The 18,052-nt window shown below is 40.6% G+C and overlaps 1 pseudogene; it reads left to right on the plus strand.

Annotated features, from left to right (window-relative positions):
• Positions 1-11,408: 11,408 nt before the first annotated feature.
• On the plus strand, positions 11,409-12,998 carry LOC129071688 (importin subunit alpha-1-like; annotated as a pseudogene).
• Positions 12,999-18,052: the final 5,054 nt, after the last annotated feature.

The raw sequence follows: 18,052 nt of genomic DNA on the forward strand, positions 1-18,052 counted from the left end.
ACAAAGTAGGAGGGATCACAATACCGAACATCAAACTATACTACAAAGCCACCATACTCAAAACAATCTGGTACTGGCACAAGAACAGATCCATAGACCAGTGGAACAGAATAGAAAGCCCAGACATAAGCCCAGGTCTCTATGGACATCTAATATTCGACAAAGGGGGCAGAAGCATAAAATGGAGCAATAACAGCCTCTTCAACAAATGGTGTTGGGAGAGCAGGACGGCTACATGCAAAAAATGGAAATTGTATATCTTGGAGATCAAACCTCTATCTGATGTATCATTAGCAAATATATTTTCCCAAATGGTTGGCTCCCTTTTCATTTTGCTGATGTTTTCTTTAGCCATGCAGAAGCTTCTTATTTTGATGAGGTCCCACTTGTTTATTCTTTCCTTTATGTCCCTTGCTTTAGGAGACATATCAGTGAAAAAATTGCTGCGTGGGATATCTGAGAGTTTCCTGCCAATGTTCTCCTCTAGGACTTTGATGGTGTTGCGACTTATATTTAAGTCTTTTATCCATCTTGAGTTTATTTTGGTGTATGGTGTCAGCTGATGATCCAATTTCAATTTTTTGCATGTAGCCATCCAGCTCTCCCAACACCATTTGTTGAAGAGGCTGTTATTGCCCCATTTTATGCTTCTGCCCCCTTTGTCGAATATTAGATGTCCAAGATATACAAAGAACTCACTCGACTCTACTCCAAGAAGACAAACGATCCAATCAAAAAATGGGCAAAGGACCTGGGCAGATGCTTTTCTAAGGAGGAGATACAGAGGGCCCAGAGGCATTTGAAAGGATGCTCAGCATCACTAGCCATCAGAGAAATGCAGATCAAAACCACCATGAGGTACCACCTCACACCGGTCAGAATGGCCATCATAAACAGATCCACAAACAACAGGTGCTGGCGAGGCTGTGGACAAAAGGGAACCCTAGTTCACTGTTGGTGGGAATGCGGACTGGTGCAGCCACTATGGAAAGCAGTGTGGAATTTCCTCAGAAAGCTGAAAATGGAACTGCCTTTTGATCCAGCGATTCCCCTGCTGGGACTATACCCTGAGAACACCAAAACGCCAATACAAAAGAACCTATGCACCCCAATGTTCATAGCAGCACAATTTACAAAAGCCAAGTGTTGGAAGCAACCTAAATGCCCATCAGTAGATGACTGGATCAAAAAATTATGGTACATATACACAATGGAATACTACGCAGCAGAAAGAAAAAAGAAGTACTAAACTTTGCGACAGCATGGATGGAACTGGAGAGCATCATGCTAAGCGAAATAAGCCAGGGGGCGAAAGACAAATACCATATGATCTCACCTATAAGCGGAACCTAACCAACAATGCAAAGAAGCAAGGAAAATATGACCAGCAACACTGAAAGGAAAAGAAATCAACAGAGACAAGAGGGAAGGGGGGGGCAGGGAAAGGGAAGGGAAGGGGAAAGTCAAGGAACATATAGCAAGGACTCATGGACAAAACCAAAGGGGAAGAGCTGAGGGAGGGAAGGTGGGAGGGGGCAAGGGAAAGAGGTGGGGGGAAGGCAGAGACAAATGTATTTAAAAAGTAAATAAATTAATTAAAAATAAAAAAAATTGATATTTACATATTTAAAAAAAAACAAAACAAAAAATGGAAATTGGATCATCAGCTGACACCATACACAAAAATAAACTCAAGATGGATAAAAGACTTAAATATAAGTCGCAACACCATAAAAGTCCTAGAGGAGAACATTGGCAGGAAACTCAGATATCCCACACAGCAATTTTTTCACTGATATATCTCCTAAAGCAAGGGACATAAAGGAAAGAATAAACAAATGGGACCTCATAAAAATAAGAAGCTTCTGCACGGTGAAAGAAAACATCAGCAAAATGAAAAGGGAGCCAACCATTTGGGAAAATATATTTGCTAATGATACATCAGATAGAGGTTTGATCTCCAAGATATATAAAGAACTCACTCGACTCTACTCCAAGAAGACAAACGATCCAATCAAAAAATGGGCAAAGGACCTGGGCAGATGCTTTTCTAAGGAGGAGATACAGAGGGCCCAGAGGCATTTGAAAGGATGCTCAGCATCACTAGCCATCAGAGAAATGCAGGTCAAAACCACCATGAGGTACCACCTCACACCGGTCAGAATGGCCATCATAAACAGATCCACAAACAACAGGTGCTGGCGAGGCTGTGGACAAAAGGGAACCCTAGTTCACTGTTGGTGGGAATGCGGACTGGTGCAGCCACTATGGAAAGCAGTGTGGAATTTCCTCAGAAAGCTGAAAATGGAACTGCCTTTTGATCCAGCGATTCCCCTGCTGGGACTATACCCTGAGAACACCAAAACGCCAATACAAAAGAACCTATGCACCCCAATGTTCATAGCAGCACAATTTACAAAAGCCAAGTGTTGGAAGCAACCTAAATGCCCATCAGTAAATGACTGGATCAAAAAATTATGGTACATATACACAATGGAATACTACGCAGCAGAAAGAAAAAAAGAAGTACTAAACTTTGCGACAGCATGGATGGAACTGGAGAGCATCATGCTAAGCGAAATAAGCCAGGGGGCGAAAGACAAATACTATATGATGTCACCATAAGCGGAACCTAACCAACAATGCAAAGATGCAAGGAAAATATGACCAGCAACATTGAAAGGAAAAGAAATCAACAGAGACAAGAGGAAGGGTGGGGGCATGGAAAGGGAAGGGAAGGGGAAAGTCAAGGAACATATAGTAAGGACTCATGGACAAAACCAAAGGGGAAGAGCTGAGGGAGGGAAGGTGGGAGGGGGCAAGGGAAAGAGGTGGAGGGGAGGCAGAGACAAATGTATTTAAAAAAAAAAAGATAGGGAACAGGAAAGGGTGTCTGCCTTCACCACTCTGATTGAACATAGTACTGGAGGTCCAAGCCACAGCAATCATACACAAAGAAGAAATAAAATAAATCTTAACTGGAAAGAAGGATATGAACTGTAATTATTTGCAGATGACATGACAGTGTACATAGAAAACTCTATAGTCTCCACCAAAAAACTATTCACCCTAATAGTAAATTCAGCAAAGTAGCAGAATACAAAGTCAATATTCAGAAATTGATGGCACTTTTGTACACCAACCACGAACTAACAGAAAGAGAAACTAAGAAAAAAATCTCGTGTACTAAACAAAAAGAAAAGTACCTAGGAATAAATTTAAGCAAGGAGGTAAAAGACCTATATTCAGAAAACTATTGAACACTGAAGAAAGAAATTGAGGAAGATACAAATAAATGGAAGCATACATCTTGTTCATGGATTGGAAGTATTAACATCATTAAAATGCCCAAACTACTCAAAGCAATCTATAGATTCAATGCAATTCGATTAAAATACCAATGGCATACTTCACAGATCTAGAACAAATATTCCAAAAGTTTATAGGGAACCAAAAAGACACCAAAGAGCTTCAGAAACCTTGAGAAAGAAGAACAAAGTTGGAAGAATCACAATACTTGATATCAAACTACACTACAAGGTCACCATAATCAAAAATCTTCAGCATTGTCATAAGAGCAGACACATAGACTAATGGAAAAGAATAGAGAGCCAGAAATAAACTCATATCTCTATGGTCAATTAATATTTGACAAAGGGAGCATGAGCATACACTGGTGTAAAAATAACATTTAATAAATGGTGTGGGGATAATTGGACTGGCACATGCAAAAAAATGAAACCTGTCCATCTTATACTATACACAGATTAAACTGAAAATTGATAAAATGCTTAAATATACATCATAATGCCATAAAATGCCTAGAGAAAAACACAGGCAGTAAAATTTCAGATATCCCACATAACAATATTTTTGCTGATATGCCCTGGCTGGTGTGGCTCAGGGGATTGAGTGCTGGCCTTTGAACCAAAGTGTTGTTGGTTTGATTCCCAGTCAGGGCACATGCCTGGGTTGCAGGCCAGGTCCCCAGTAGGGGCACACAAGAGGCAACTACACGTTGGTGTTTCTCTCCCTCTTTTTCTCCCTCCATTCCCATCTCTCTAAAAATAAATAAATAAAATATTAGAAATATTTTTGCTGATATATCTCCAGGGGAAGGGAAATAAATAAAAAAATAAACAAATGAGACTACGTCAAATTAAAAAGCTTCTGCACCGCTAAAAGAAACCATTATCAAAATGAAAAAGGAACCAACTGTATGGAAGAGCGTATTTGCCAATGATACATCAGACAGGGGTTTAATCTCCAAAATACACAAAGAATTCATATGGCTCAACACCAAGAAGAGAGACAATCCAATTACAAAGTGGGCAAAGGACTTGAACAGACAACTCTCCAAGGAGGACATACAGATGGCCCATAGACATATGAAAAAGATGCTCAAAATCACTAGTCTTCAGAGAGGTGCAAATTAAAACCACAATGAAATATCACCTCACACCTGTCAGAATGGCTATCATTAATAAATCAACGAATAACTGCTGGAGAAGGTGTGGAGAAAAGGGAACCCTAGTGCATTGTTGGTGGGAATGCAGACTGGTGAAACCACTATGGAACTGCCTTTTAATCCAGTGATTCCACTGCTGAGACTATACGCTAAGAATCCCAAAACACCAATTTAAAAGAATTTATGCCCTCCTATGTTCATAGCTGTGCTATATAGAATAGCCAAGTGTTGGAAACAGCCTGAATGCCCATCAGTATGTGAATGGATTACATAATTCCATTTACACAATGGAATACTATGCAGCAGAAAGAAAGAAGAAGGGATTCCTACCCTTCAAAAAAGCATGGATGGAACCGGAGACTATAATGTTAAGTGAAAGTAGTCAGTTAGTGATAGAAAAATGTCATATGATTTCACTTATAAGAGGAATCTAATGGACAAAATAAACTAATGAGCAAACAACCAGAGCCATGGAAACAGGGAACAGACTGATGTCTGCCAGAGGAAATGGGTGGGGGGAATGGTGAAAAGAAAGGGAAGGGATTAGTCAAAGAGCATGTATGAATGAGCCATGGACATGGGTAATGGTTGTGTGGATGGACTGTGGGAGCAGGGGGTGAGCTGGATGGAGGAGGGCAAAGGGGGGAATATTGGGACAACTGTAATAGAATAAACAAGAATAAAAAAATAAAAAATAAAGAGCAGGAGAGCTTTCCAGCAGCTAGCCTGGAAAGTTGAAAGAACAACAACAACAACGAAAAAGACAACCAAGCTTAAAATAGTCACAGAGGTAGCAAGAAGTGTGTGGTGTAGGTGTATGCATACAATAGAAATTCCTAGATATGAGCAGGAACAACAAAAATATCTCTGACAACTAATAAAGAAAGGAGGGGCTGATTGCCACTTCAAATGCAAAAACAACTAAGCAAAATTTCAAGGAACAAGAATAATCAAATAATATGTCATTATAAAAAAACCCCAATCATTCCCTGTAGGGGGCTGCTTTTAGTGGTATCAGGGACAATAGTCCCGTGCAAGCTGGGGCCTGGGAGAGGACCCATAAGACTTGGCCGGGACACTGGTAATGGGGTTGATAGGCAGGGCCTGATAATGACTATGATGGCCCCCAGGGGAAATCAGGCCTAGCAGTAAATTACACTCCTTGAAGTATGCCTTGTTTCTCCCTCAGGCTCTGTTAATCCTATACCAGATAACCAGTGCAAGGTTGGGAAAGAAATTTACAAAATTCCTGGACCCTGACCCAAATCCCACCTGGAGCCGTAATGTTTGCTCATCTCGGACCAGGAGCAGTTTGGTGTGTTCCTGCCACTGTCATCTTTAAACATCACCTATTCTCTGTAAACTTAAATTACTGATGTAATTAGATTACCTATACATTCCTGCTACCTATCTCCTGCTTGTAACCCTCTCAATAAAAGCCATTGAGCACAGGAGCTCGGGGCATTCTCCTTGAGAGAGAATCATCTTCCCTTTTCCTTGACAGGCAAACAGTGTCAGGAACGACTCATTCTTCCATCTGCAGCAAATTGGGGGACTTTGTGGGCTGGGGTCCCCCATAATCCCCCAGTAACCAAAATCAAAGCCCCAAATTTTCCAGTTCACCTGATAAGGATTCAAAAATACCTATTCTGAGGAAACTTGATGAGCTACTAAAAAACACAGAAAGACAGTTCAATAAAATCATGAAAGTATTACATGAAAAAATGAGGAATTTAGCACATAGGTAGAAATCACAAAAAAGAACCAAACAGAAATCCTGGAGTTGAAGAAGTCAATGAATGAAATGAAAAAGAAAATGCAATTGAGAGCATAAATAGCATAATAGACTAAATAGAAGATAGAATCAGTGGTATAGAGGATAAGAACTGGAAAATAACACAGAGGGGACCAAAAAAAGAAAAAAGAATTTTAAAAAGCAGAGAAAACCTATGTGATCTATGGTACAACATCCAAAGAACAAATATCAGAGTTATTGGGATTTCAGAAGAATAAGGATAAGGGGGTAGAAATTTTATTTAAAAACAACAACAACAATAGCTAAAGGATGAGAAGATGGTGAATGATTAGGTGGATGTTACACTCACCTGTAATTCCAGGTCCAAACTGGAATTATGACTAAATTATAGAACAATCAACCTGAATAACTAACTGAAGACTTACTGAACAGAGGTCCTATAACCAAAAATTTACAGGAGAAACCAAATGAAGATTGGTGGGAAAAGAGGAGATATGAAAAGGGCTGGCCTCACTCCCATGTGCCAACAGCTGAAAATCTGGAGGGATATTTCAGCAGCAATGGTCTCACCCTGAGGATGTGGGGTCTCAACCCCACACCAAGCACCCCATCCCAGAGCACCAGAACTGGGAAGAGGTGTTCACATTATATTTGACTGTGAAAATCAGTGGGTATTCTGTCTGACATGGAGATATGGAAGTCCGTTAGAAATCCAGGCACCCTCTAAAAGGGCAAGCACCAAAATCTTGTTCACTGCCACTCACCCTGGGCTTTGGCAAGGGAGGGCTGATCAGAGTAGACTGGAGTTGTGTGAGGACAGATTGGATTGTGTTGCTTCAGAGAAAGTGCTGAAGGGACAGCCACCAGGGTCCTTGTGCTGAGTCCCTCTCCCACACAGCCCACAGATATTGTCCTTCCTGGGTTGAGCACTCCCCTCCATAGAGCATTCGCCTATAAGGATACTCTAGCTCCACCCTTCTGACTCTGTCTTTCTGTGCTGCTGAGCTCACACTTGGTAGAGGAATCTGCTGCCTGAGCCTATGCCGTGGACTTTCTTGAAGGGATCTTGAGGGAGAACTCAGAGGGAGTAAGAGGCTGAGTTGTGTGTCTCTGGGACAGGGGTTGTTTCCCCTCCCTCTAACCATGCACCATAGCAGCTGTGTCCTGTCCTACCCATGGAAGAACCATCAGCCCCACCACAGGTGAACCACAAGCTCCAACCTCCTGACTCCCAATGGCCTAGACCTGCTGAGCTTATGCTCTGCCATACTGTTTGTAGGCTATAGCCAGCATGGTCTCACAGTGCAGAAGACTCTCCAGGAGGTCCAGGCAGACTGTAGAGAAAACACAGCAGTGCGGTTCTTGGGTGATGGGCATTTTTCCCTCACATATCTGACCAGCAAGCACCACCATTCCTGCGCAGAGCCCTCCTTTGACAAGACTAAATATTGGTCTGTTGGGGCCTGATGAATTCTGCTGTCCTCATTCTGATGACTCCTTGAGACCCTGCCTCACCACAAGGGTCCACGGGCACCTGGCAGATGCTGGCTCACCTTGGTGTATCGTGAGACTATTGTTCGGTGTCCTCAGATCCACCACTGGCACTAAGTTTGAATCTGTATCAGTCTGGTGAACACAACTCACCTCTCCCTGGCAACATACTGAGAACATATTTCATGCAACTCATGTACTGCACCAGAGGCTCTTTCAATGAATGAGCCTAGCAAGCAGCCAGCAGGTGGAGGTATAACTTGAGGAGCCTTGAGCCTTTTGCTGACCTGACTTCAAGCTAAGTGCTGATGGAAACCAGACTTGATGTGCAACTTGGCTTCTCCCCACCACCCCCAGGCATAGCAGGGGCAACCACAAACTGTGTATTGTTTTGTAGCTCAAACAGGTATCCAAGCAGGTTGTATGTTCATTTTCATTTGTTTCCATAAAATTTTTCTGGAAAAATCTCATTGTCAATCTCATTGTTAGCCTACTCATTATTTAATAACATGTACTGGAGTCTTTGAGTTTCTTCTTTTTCTATTTTTTAAAGTATATTTCATTGGGAGGCAAGATGGCAGAGGAGTGAATGGAACTCACATTGACCTTCTCCAAGGAACAATCTGGAATTACAACTAAATTGTGTAAAAGACACCCAGAACAAACAACTGAACAATAGTGAGAGAGATGCCTTATAACCTCAGACAGACAGAAGAATCAGCTTTAGTACACTCTGACTGGTAAGGAGTGCAGTGGAGACTCAAGAAAGCTGTCTGAACACCCATGGGCAGCAGTGCAACAGGAATATTTAAGCAGCCGGTTGGATCCCCCTGAAAAGAGTGAGGTCTAAACCATAAGCAGGGGTATACAGCCTACAGCACCAGAGGCCAAAAAGTACAGAGATAACACCCACCTGTGAAAAATGGCAGGGTTGCTCTCTGCCAGAGACAGACAGCTGGAGGTGCAAAGATCATTTAAAGGGCCAACGCATGAATTTTTATTTGAAGCCATTTACCCTGGACTCTGACAAAGGCAGGAGAAGAATAGACTAGAGATGCCTGAGGAGAGACTGGGGACAGAAGCTTTGGGGAGAGCACTGAGGGAATAGCCAGTAGGGTCCGGGTGCTGACTCATCCCCATACAGCAGCAGCCATCTTACTCAGGAAGACCACTCCCCTGAGTGGCAACACCATGAGAGGAAACAGCCCTGTCCACAGGAGGGACTCTACCCTGCCTTGTGGTGCCTAAGCCTGACTGCTGAGTGCAGAGTGACTAGATTAACAACTGAAGGAGACAGCCACAGACAGTAGATTCCTGGAGGTCTCACACAGACTGCCTAAGGTAAGACGGGGACAACATCTGATATCATCAGAGGAGATACAGAAAGAAAAAACACTGGTAAATTCCAGCGGCTACCGAGACGAAATCCACTGTGGTCTTCTCCATGATTTGCAATATTTTTCTTAACTACTTAGCTTTTAAATGTCCATTTTGGGTCCATCAAGTTTGTGGATATTAAGTCATTAGATCTTATGCTAATAGGTTATTTCTCTCCTTTCTTATAATAGCCTTAATCTCTTCAAAGCCTTATTAATACTGGTTCATTTGCTGTTGCTAGTGGGATTGCAAGGGGAGAGTTATGTTTGCAGATGTGGGTTTGTTTTCTGGGCTTTGCGATTTTGTTCTGGCAGCATCCGCACAAAAACACACAAGACGTGGTGGGCAGAGTGACCCTCAGTCAACCAGCTATCAGGTATGACCCACCAAACTATGACCAAACAACAATCAAAACCCAATTACTTCAGAGAGTCAACATAAATGGCATAACAGGGGTCCAAAGAGCAGCAAGTTCAGGAGATCAAGGAGACTGCACCACTGAATCTCACAGGCCTCCTATTATAGAGGTTCATACCACAAAGTCATGAAGTCAACACAGATCAATTTAATAAGCAGAAGCAAAAAAGAAGAGTCTCACAAATAATGGGAAGACAAAGAAAGAACCCCCAATCAAAGGGAAAGGAGGAATACCCATAAAGAGAACAAAATGCGATAGAGGCAAGTAAGCTATCAGATATTGAGTTCAAAAAAAATGGTTCTAAGAAAGCTCAATGAACTCAGTGAGCTCAGAGACAGTTACAAAAATCTACAGGGAAACTATGAGGAATTCGCTGCAAACTATATCAGCATGAGAAATGACATAGAAACTATAACAAGAGGCAAGAGGAAATGAAGAATACAACTTCTGAATTGAAGAACACAGTAGAAAGAATCAAAAGCAGGCTAGATGAAGCAGAGAACTGAATCAGCAAACTGAAGGACAAGGTAGAAAAGAGCTCCCAGAAAGAACAAGAAAATGAAAAATGACTCAAAAAGAATGAAGAGACATTGAGGGAAACGCAGGACAACCAGAAACGTAATAATGTCCGTATAAAAGGATGCCAGAAGGAGAAGAAGATGAGGAGCAAGGGATAGAGAACCTGTTTGAAAAAGTAATGATGGAGAACTTCTCTAACTGGAGAAGAGAGGAAGTCTCACAAGTCCAGGAAGCACAGAGGGCCCCATTCTAGAGAAACCCAATGAGGCCCACTCCAAGACACATCATCATTAAAATGGTAAATAGCAAAGACAAAGAAAGAATCCTAAAGGCAGCAAGGGAGAAAGGAGTAAGGGACATACAAGGGAGCCTCGATACAGCTAGCAGCTGATTTCTCAACAGAAACACTACAAGCCAGTAGGGAATGGCAAGAAATGTTCCAAGTCATGAAAAGCAAAGGCCTGCGACCAAGACTGCTTTATCCCGCAAGGCTCTCAATTAAAATGGAAGGCAAAATAAGGAGTTTCCCAGACAAAAGAAAGCTAAAAGAATACACCCCCACCAAACCAGCATTGCAAGATATGCTAAAGGGACTGCTTTAAGAAGATGAAGAAAAAGAGGGAGAAAGGGGAGAACACAGGTACAAAAGGAAAAAATTAAAAAGTGCCTATCAATAGTAACTTTAAATGTAAATGGATGAAATGTCCAATCAAAAGACATAGGGTAAGCTGAATGGGTAAGAAACATGACCTGCTCATATGCTGCCTAAAAGAGACCCACCTCACAACAAAGGACCTACACAGACTGAAAGTAAAGAGATGGTAAAAAATATTCCAAGCAAATGGACAAGAAAGCCGGTACAGCAATACTTATATCAGACAAAATAAACTTTAAAACAAAGGCCTGAAAAGAGATCCGGAAGGACACTTCATAATACTCAAAGGAAGAATCCATCAAGAAGACATAAATTTTGTAAACCTATATGCACTGAACATAAGAGCACCCACATATATAAGGAAAATCTTGGAGGACTTCAAGAAATATATAGACAGCAATACACTGATAGTAGGGGATTTTAACACCCCACTGTCAACAGTAGATAGATCTTACAAACAATATATCCAAACAAGGATACTGTGGAACTGAATGACGCTTTAGATCAAATGGACTTAACTGATATATATAGAACCTTTCATCCCAAAGAAGGAAAATACATATTCTTTTCAAACACACATGGAACATTTTCAAAGATAAACCACATGTTAGGATACAAAACAAGCCTCAACGAATTCAAGAAAATTGAAATCAGTAAACCGGCTGCGTAGGTACGAACTCAGGCCCAGCCCGGCCAGCGAGCTATGTCCCTTTGTCTCATAACCATGCCCACCAACGAGACTGCTAATTCACCAGCTGCCCACCTTAACAGATTTAAGAACAAGGGGAAAGACAGTACGGAAATGAGGCGCCGCCGAATAGAAGTTAATGTGGAGCTGAGAAAATCTAAGAAGGATGAACAGATGCTGAAAAGGAGAAATGTAAGCTCGTTTTCTGATGATGCTACTTCTCCACTGCAGGAAAACCGCAACAACCAGGGCACTATAAATTGGTCTGTGGAGGACATTGTCAAAGGCATAAATAGCAACAATTTGGAAAGCCAACTCCAAGCTACCCAGGCTGCAAGGAAACTGCTTTCTAGGGAAAAACAACCACCCAGAGACAACATAATCCGGGCTGGTTTGATTCCAAAATTTGTGTCCTTCTTGGGCAGAACTGATTGTAGTCCCATTCAGTTTGAATCTGCGTAGGCCCTCACTAACATTGCTTCCGGAACATCGGAACAGACCAAGGCTGTAGTAGATGGAAGTGCTATCCCAGCATTCATTTCTTTGTTGGTATCTCCACATGCTCACATCAGTGAACAAGCTGTATGGGCTCTAGGAAACATTGCAGGTGATGGTTCGGTTTTCCGAGACTTGGTTATCAAGTACGGTGCAGTTGATCCTCTGTTAGCTCTTCTTGCAGTTCCTGACATGTCATCTTTAGCATGTGGTTACTTACATAATCTTACCTGGACACTTTCAAACCTTTGTCGCAACAAGAATCCTGCACCCCCATTAGATGCTGTTGAGCAGATTCTTCCTACTTTAGTTCGTCTCCTGCATCATGATGACCCAGAAGTATTAGCAGATAGCTGCTGGGCCATCTCCTATCTTACTGATGGTCCAAATGATCGGATTGAAATGGTTGTGAAAACAGAAGTTGTGCCACAACTTGTGAAGCTCCTGGGAGCTACTGAATTGCCCATTGTGACTCCTGCGCTAAGAGCCATAGGAAATATTGTCACTGGGACAGATGAACAGATTCAGGTTGTAATAGATGCGGGAGCACTTGCAGTCTTTCCCAGCCTGTTAATGAACTCTAAGACTAATATTCAGAAGGAAGCTACATGGACAATGTCAAACATCACAGCTGGCCGTCAGGACCAGATACAGCAAGTTGTGAATCATGGATTAGTCCCATTCCTCATTGTTGTTCCGTCTAACACAGACTTTAAGACACAAAAGGAAGCTGTATGGGCTGTGACCAACTATACAAGCGGTGGAACAGTTGAACAGCTTGTATACCTTGTTCACTGTGGCATAATAGAACCATTGGTAAACCTCTTAACTGTGAAAGATACCAAAATTATCCTGGTTATTCTGGATGCCATTTCAAATATCTTCCAGGCTGCTGAGAAACTAGGTGAAACTGAGAAACTTAGTATAATGATCGAAGAATGTGGAGGTTTGGACAAAATTGAAGCTCTACAAAACCATGAAAATGAATCTGTATACAAAGCTTCATTGAACTTGATTGAGAAGTATTTCTCTGTAGAGGAAGAGGAAGATCAGAATGTTGTGCCAGAAACTACCTCTGATGGCTATAGGTTCCAAGTTCAGGATGGCACTCCTGGGACCTTTAACTTCTAGATTGTACAGCTGAGGCATAAAGTGTTGTTTGTTGTGTACTATGTTTGGTATAAGTTTGTCTTAACCATTTCTCTACCAAGAACTCTTTTTAAATGTGGTTTGTTATTGTAGCACTTTTTACAATGAAACTATACCTGAACAGTTCCAAACTGTACATACTGTATGAAACTTCTCCTCTCAATGGGTTTCTTATTTCTATGTGAAATTTCTTATCTTACAGTGTCCTGTAAATGAAGATTAAGTTCCACCATTTACGTTAAAAAAGAAAAAGAAAATTGAAATCATAACAAGCATTTTCTCGGACCACAAGGGCTTGAAACTGGAAACCAACCTTAAGGAAAAAGCTCAAAAACATTCAAACTCATGGAGATCGAACAGCATGCTATTACACAATGAGTGGGTAAATAATGAGTTCAAAGAATAAATAAAAATTTTTCTGTAAACACATGAAAAGGAACACAAAACAGACCAAAACCTATGGGACACAATGAAGGCAGTTCTGAGTGGGAAGTTCATAGCAATACAGGCCTACCTAAAAAAGGTAGAAACATTTCAAATAAACCACCTAAGCCTACATCTTCAAGAACATGAGAAGAAACAGCAAACAAAGCCCAGAGCAAGTAGGGAAAAAAGGAAATTATCAAGATGAGAGCAGAATTAAATGACCTAGAGACTTAAAGAACATTCAAAGGATCAATAAATCCACAGGCTGGTTCTTTGAAAAGATAAACAAAATAGACAAGTCTTTTTTTTTTTCCCCCAAATACATTTGTCTCTGCCTTCCCCCCACCACTTCCCTTGCCCCCTCCATCCTCCCTCCCTCAACTCTTCCCGTTTGGTTTTGTCCATGAGTCCTTGCTCTATGTTCCTTGACTTTCCCCTTCACGTCCTCCCCTGCCCTGCCTCCCTCCTTCCCTCTTGTCTCTGTTGGTTTCTTTTCCTTTCAGTGTTGCTGGTCTATTTTCCTTGCATCTTTGTATTGTTGGTTAGGTTCCACTTATAGGTGAGATCATATGGTATTTGTCTTTCGCCCCCTGGCTTATTTCGCTTAGCATAATGCTCTCCAGTTCCATCCATGCTGTTGCGAAGTTTAGTAGTTCTTTTTTTCTTTCTGCTGCGTAGTATTCCATTGTGTATATGTACCATTATTTTTTTGATCCACTCATCTACTGATGGGCATTTAGGTTTCTTCCAACACTTGACTATGGTAAATTGTGCTGCTATGAACATTGGGGTGCATAGGTTCTTTTGAATTGGCGTTTGGGGATTCTTAGGGTATAGTCCCAGCAGGGGAATCACTGGATCAAAAGGCAGTTCCATTTTCAGCTTTTTGAGGAAATTCCATACTGCTTTCCACAGTGGCTGCACCAGTCTACATTCCCACCAACAGTGTGCTAGTATTCCCTTTTGTCGGCAGCTTTGCCAGCACCTGTTGTTTGTTGATCTGTTTATGATGGCCATTCTGACCAGTGTGAGGTGGTACCTCACTGTGCTTTTGATCTGCATTTCTCTGAGGGTTAGTGATGCCGAGCATCCTTTCAAATGTCTCTGGGCCCTCTGTATCTCCTCCTTAGAAAAGCATCTGCCCAGGTCCTTTGCCCATTTTTTTCAATAGGATCATTTGTCTTCTTGGAGTGGAGTTGAGTGAGTTCTTTATATATCTTGGAGATCAAACCTCTATCTGATGTATCATTAGGGAATATGTTTTCCCATACGGTTGGCTCCCTTTTCATTTTGGTGATGTTTCCTTTAGCCGTGCAGAAGCTTCTTATTTTGACGAGGTCCCACTTGTTTATTCTTTCCTTTATGTCCCTTGTTTTAGGAGATATATCAGTGAAAAAATTGCCATGTGGGATATCTGAGAGTTTCCTGCCAATCTTCTCTAGGACTTTTATGGTGTTGTGACTTATACTTAAGTCTTTTATCCATCTTGAGTTTATTTTGGTGTATGGTGTCAGCTGATGATCCAGATTCAATTTTTTGCATGTAGCCATCCAGTGCTCCCAACACCAGTTGTTGAAGAGGCTATTATTGCTCCATTTTATGCTTCTGCCCCCTTTGTCAACTATTAGTTGCCCATATATACCTGGTCTTATTTCTGGGCTTTCTATTCTGTTCCACTGGTCTATGGGTCTGTTCTTGTGCCAGTACCAGACTGTTTTGAGCACAGTGGCGTTGTAGTATAGTTTGATGTCCGGTATTGTGATCCCTCCTACTTTGTTCTCCTTTCTCAAAATTGCTGCAGCTATTCGCGGTCATTTATGGTTCCATATAAATTTTTGAAATGTCTGTTCTATTTCTGTGAAATATGTCATTGGTATCTTAATAAGGATTGTGTTGAATCTATAAATTGCTTTGGGTAGTATGGACATTTTGATATCAATTCTTCCAATCCATGAGCACACTATATGTTTCCATATTTGTTTCTTCCTTAATTTCTTTCCTCAATGTTATGTAGTTTTCTGTGTACAGGTCTTTTACCTCCTTGGTTAAATTTATTCCTAGGTACTTTATTTTTCTTGTTGCTATATCGAATGGCATTTTTTTTCTGATTTCTTCTTCTATTTCATTGCTGGTGTACAAAAATGCCTTTGATTTCTGAATGTTGACTTTGTATCCTGCTGTTTTGCCAAATTCACTTATTAAGTTGAGTGGTTTTTTAGTCGAGTCTACAGGGTTTTCTATGTACACTATCCTGTCATCTGCAAACATTGATAGTTTTACTTCCTCCTTTCCTAAAATAGACAAGTCTTTAAGAGGACTCATCAAGAAAAAAACAGAGGACCCAAATAAATAATATCAGAAACAAAAGAGGAGAAATTACAGCTAATACCTCAGAAATACTAAGCTTTGTAACAATTACTATGAACAATTATATACCAAGAAATCTGAAAACCTGGCAGAAATGAACAAATTTCTAGAAAAACATAACCTTCCAACACTGAATGAAGAAGCAGCCAAAAGCATGAACAAACTGATTACAGCTGGTGAAATTGAAACAGTAACCAAAATACTCACAGCATTGGACTGGATGGTTTTACAGGGGAATTTTACAAAACATATATGGAAGAACTGAGCCCTGAACTTCTCAGACTATTCCAAAAAATCGAAGAAGAGGGAAGACTCCCAAACTTTTTTTATGGCCCATCATCATCCTAATCACAAAACCAGGTAAAGAAGCAACACAGAAATAAAACTACAGACCAATATCACTGATGAACATAGACACCAACATTCTCAACAAAATATTGGCAGACCGCCTCCAGCAATACATTAAAAAGAACATCCACCATCATGAAGTGGGGTTCATCCCAGGGATGCAAGGATGGTTCAATATTCACAAATCAATAAATGTAACACATCACATAAACAAAAGGAAAGACAACTATCACATGATCATATCAATAGATGCAGAAAAAGCATTTGATAAGGTACAACACCCACATATGATAAAAACATTCAGCAAAGTGGGAGTAAAGGGGTTATGACTCAACATGATAAAGGCCATATAGGATAAACCTACAACCAACCTCATACTCAATGGGCAAACCCTAAAAGCTTTCCCACTAAGATCAAGAACAAGACAAGGTTGTCCGCTTTCACCACTTCTATTCAACATAGTATTGGAAGTCCCAGCCACAGCGATCAGACAAGAAAAATAAATAAAAGGCATCCAAATTGGAAAGGAGGAAGTAAAACTGTCATTGTTTGCAGATGATATGATAGCGCACATAGAAAACCCCATAGACTCCACAAAAAGACTACTCAAACGTGTAAGTGAATTATGTGAAACAGCAGGATATGATGTTAATATTCAGAAATTGAAGGCATTTTTGTAAAGCAGCAATGAAATATCAAAAACAGAAATCATGAAAAAAATCCCATTTGCATTAGCAACAAGAAAAATAACTACCTAAGAATGAACTTAACCAAGGAGGTAAAAGACCTGTACTCAGAAAACTACACAACACTGAAGAAAGAAATTAAGGAAGACACCAATTAATGGAAGCATATACCGTGTTCATGGATTGGAAGAATTAACATCATCAAAAAGCCCATACTACTCAAAGCAATCTATAGATTCAATGCAATCCCTATTAAGATACCAATGACATATTTCACAGAAATAGAACAAACATTTCAAAACTTTATATGGAATCATAAACAACCCCAAATAGCTGCAGCAGTTTTGAGAAAGGAGAACAAAGTAGGAGGGATCACAATACCGGACATAAAACTATATTACAAGGTTACTGTAATCAAAACAGTCTGGTACTGGCATAAGAACAGACATATAGATCAATGCAACAGAAAAGAGAGCTCAGAAATAAACCCATGTCTCTATGGTCAATTAATATTCAACAAAGTGGGGAAGAAGCATAAAATTGAGTAAAAATAGCCTCTTGAACAAATGGTATTGGAAGAGCTGGACAGCTGCATGCAAAAAAAAAAAAATGAAATTTAACCACCAACTTATACCATACACAAAAATAAACTCAGGGTTGATAAAAGACTTAAATATAAGTTGTGACACCATGGAAGTCTTAGAGGAAAACATAGGCAGGAAACTCTCAGATATTCCACACAGCAATATTTTCAATGATATGTCCCCTAGAGCAAGGGGCATAAGGGAAAGAATAAACAAGTGGGACCTCATCAAAATAAGAAGCTTCTGCACAGCTAAAGAAAACATGAGCAAAATGAAAAGGGAACCAACTGTATGGGAAAATATATTTGCCAATGATACCTCAGACAAAGGTTTGATCTCCAAAATATATAAAGAACTCACTCGACTCCACTCCAGGAAGACAACAAATCCAATTAAAAAATGTGCAGAGGACCTAAACTTCTCCAAGGAGGATATACATAGGAGATTCCCTATGTAGGAAATCTACATAGGGCCCAGAGACATATGAAATTGATGTAAATATCAGAGTGATGTAAATTAAAACCACAATGTGATATCACCTCACATCTTTCAGAATGGCTATCATCAAGAAATAAACAAACAACAAGTGCTGGTGAGGTTATGGAGAAAAGGGAACCCTGGTACC

This window comes from Pteronotus mesoamericanus, unplaced genomic scaffold, assembly GCF_021234165.1.
Source record: "Pteronotus mesoamericanus isolate MK-2021 breed Mesoamerican mustached bat unplaced genomic scaffold, CSHL_Meso_final contig_27, whole genome shotgun sequence".
Classification (NCBI taxonomy): Eukaryota; Metazoa; Chordata; class Mammalia; order Chiroptera; family Mormoopidae; genus Pteronotus; species Pteronotus mesoamericanus.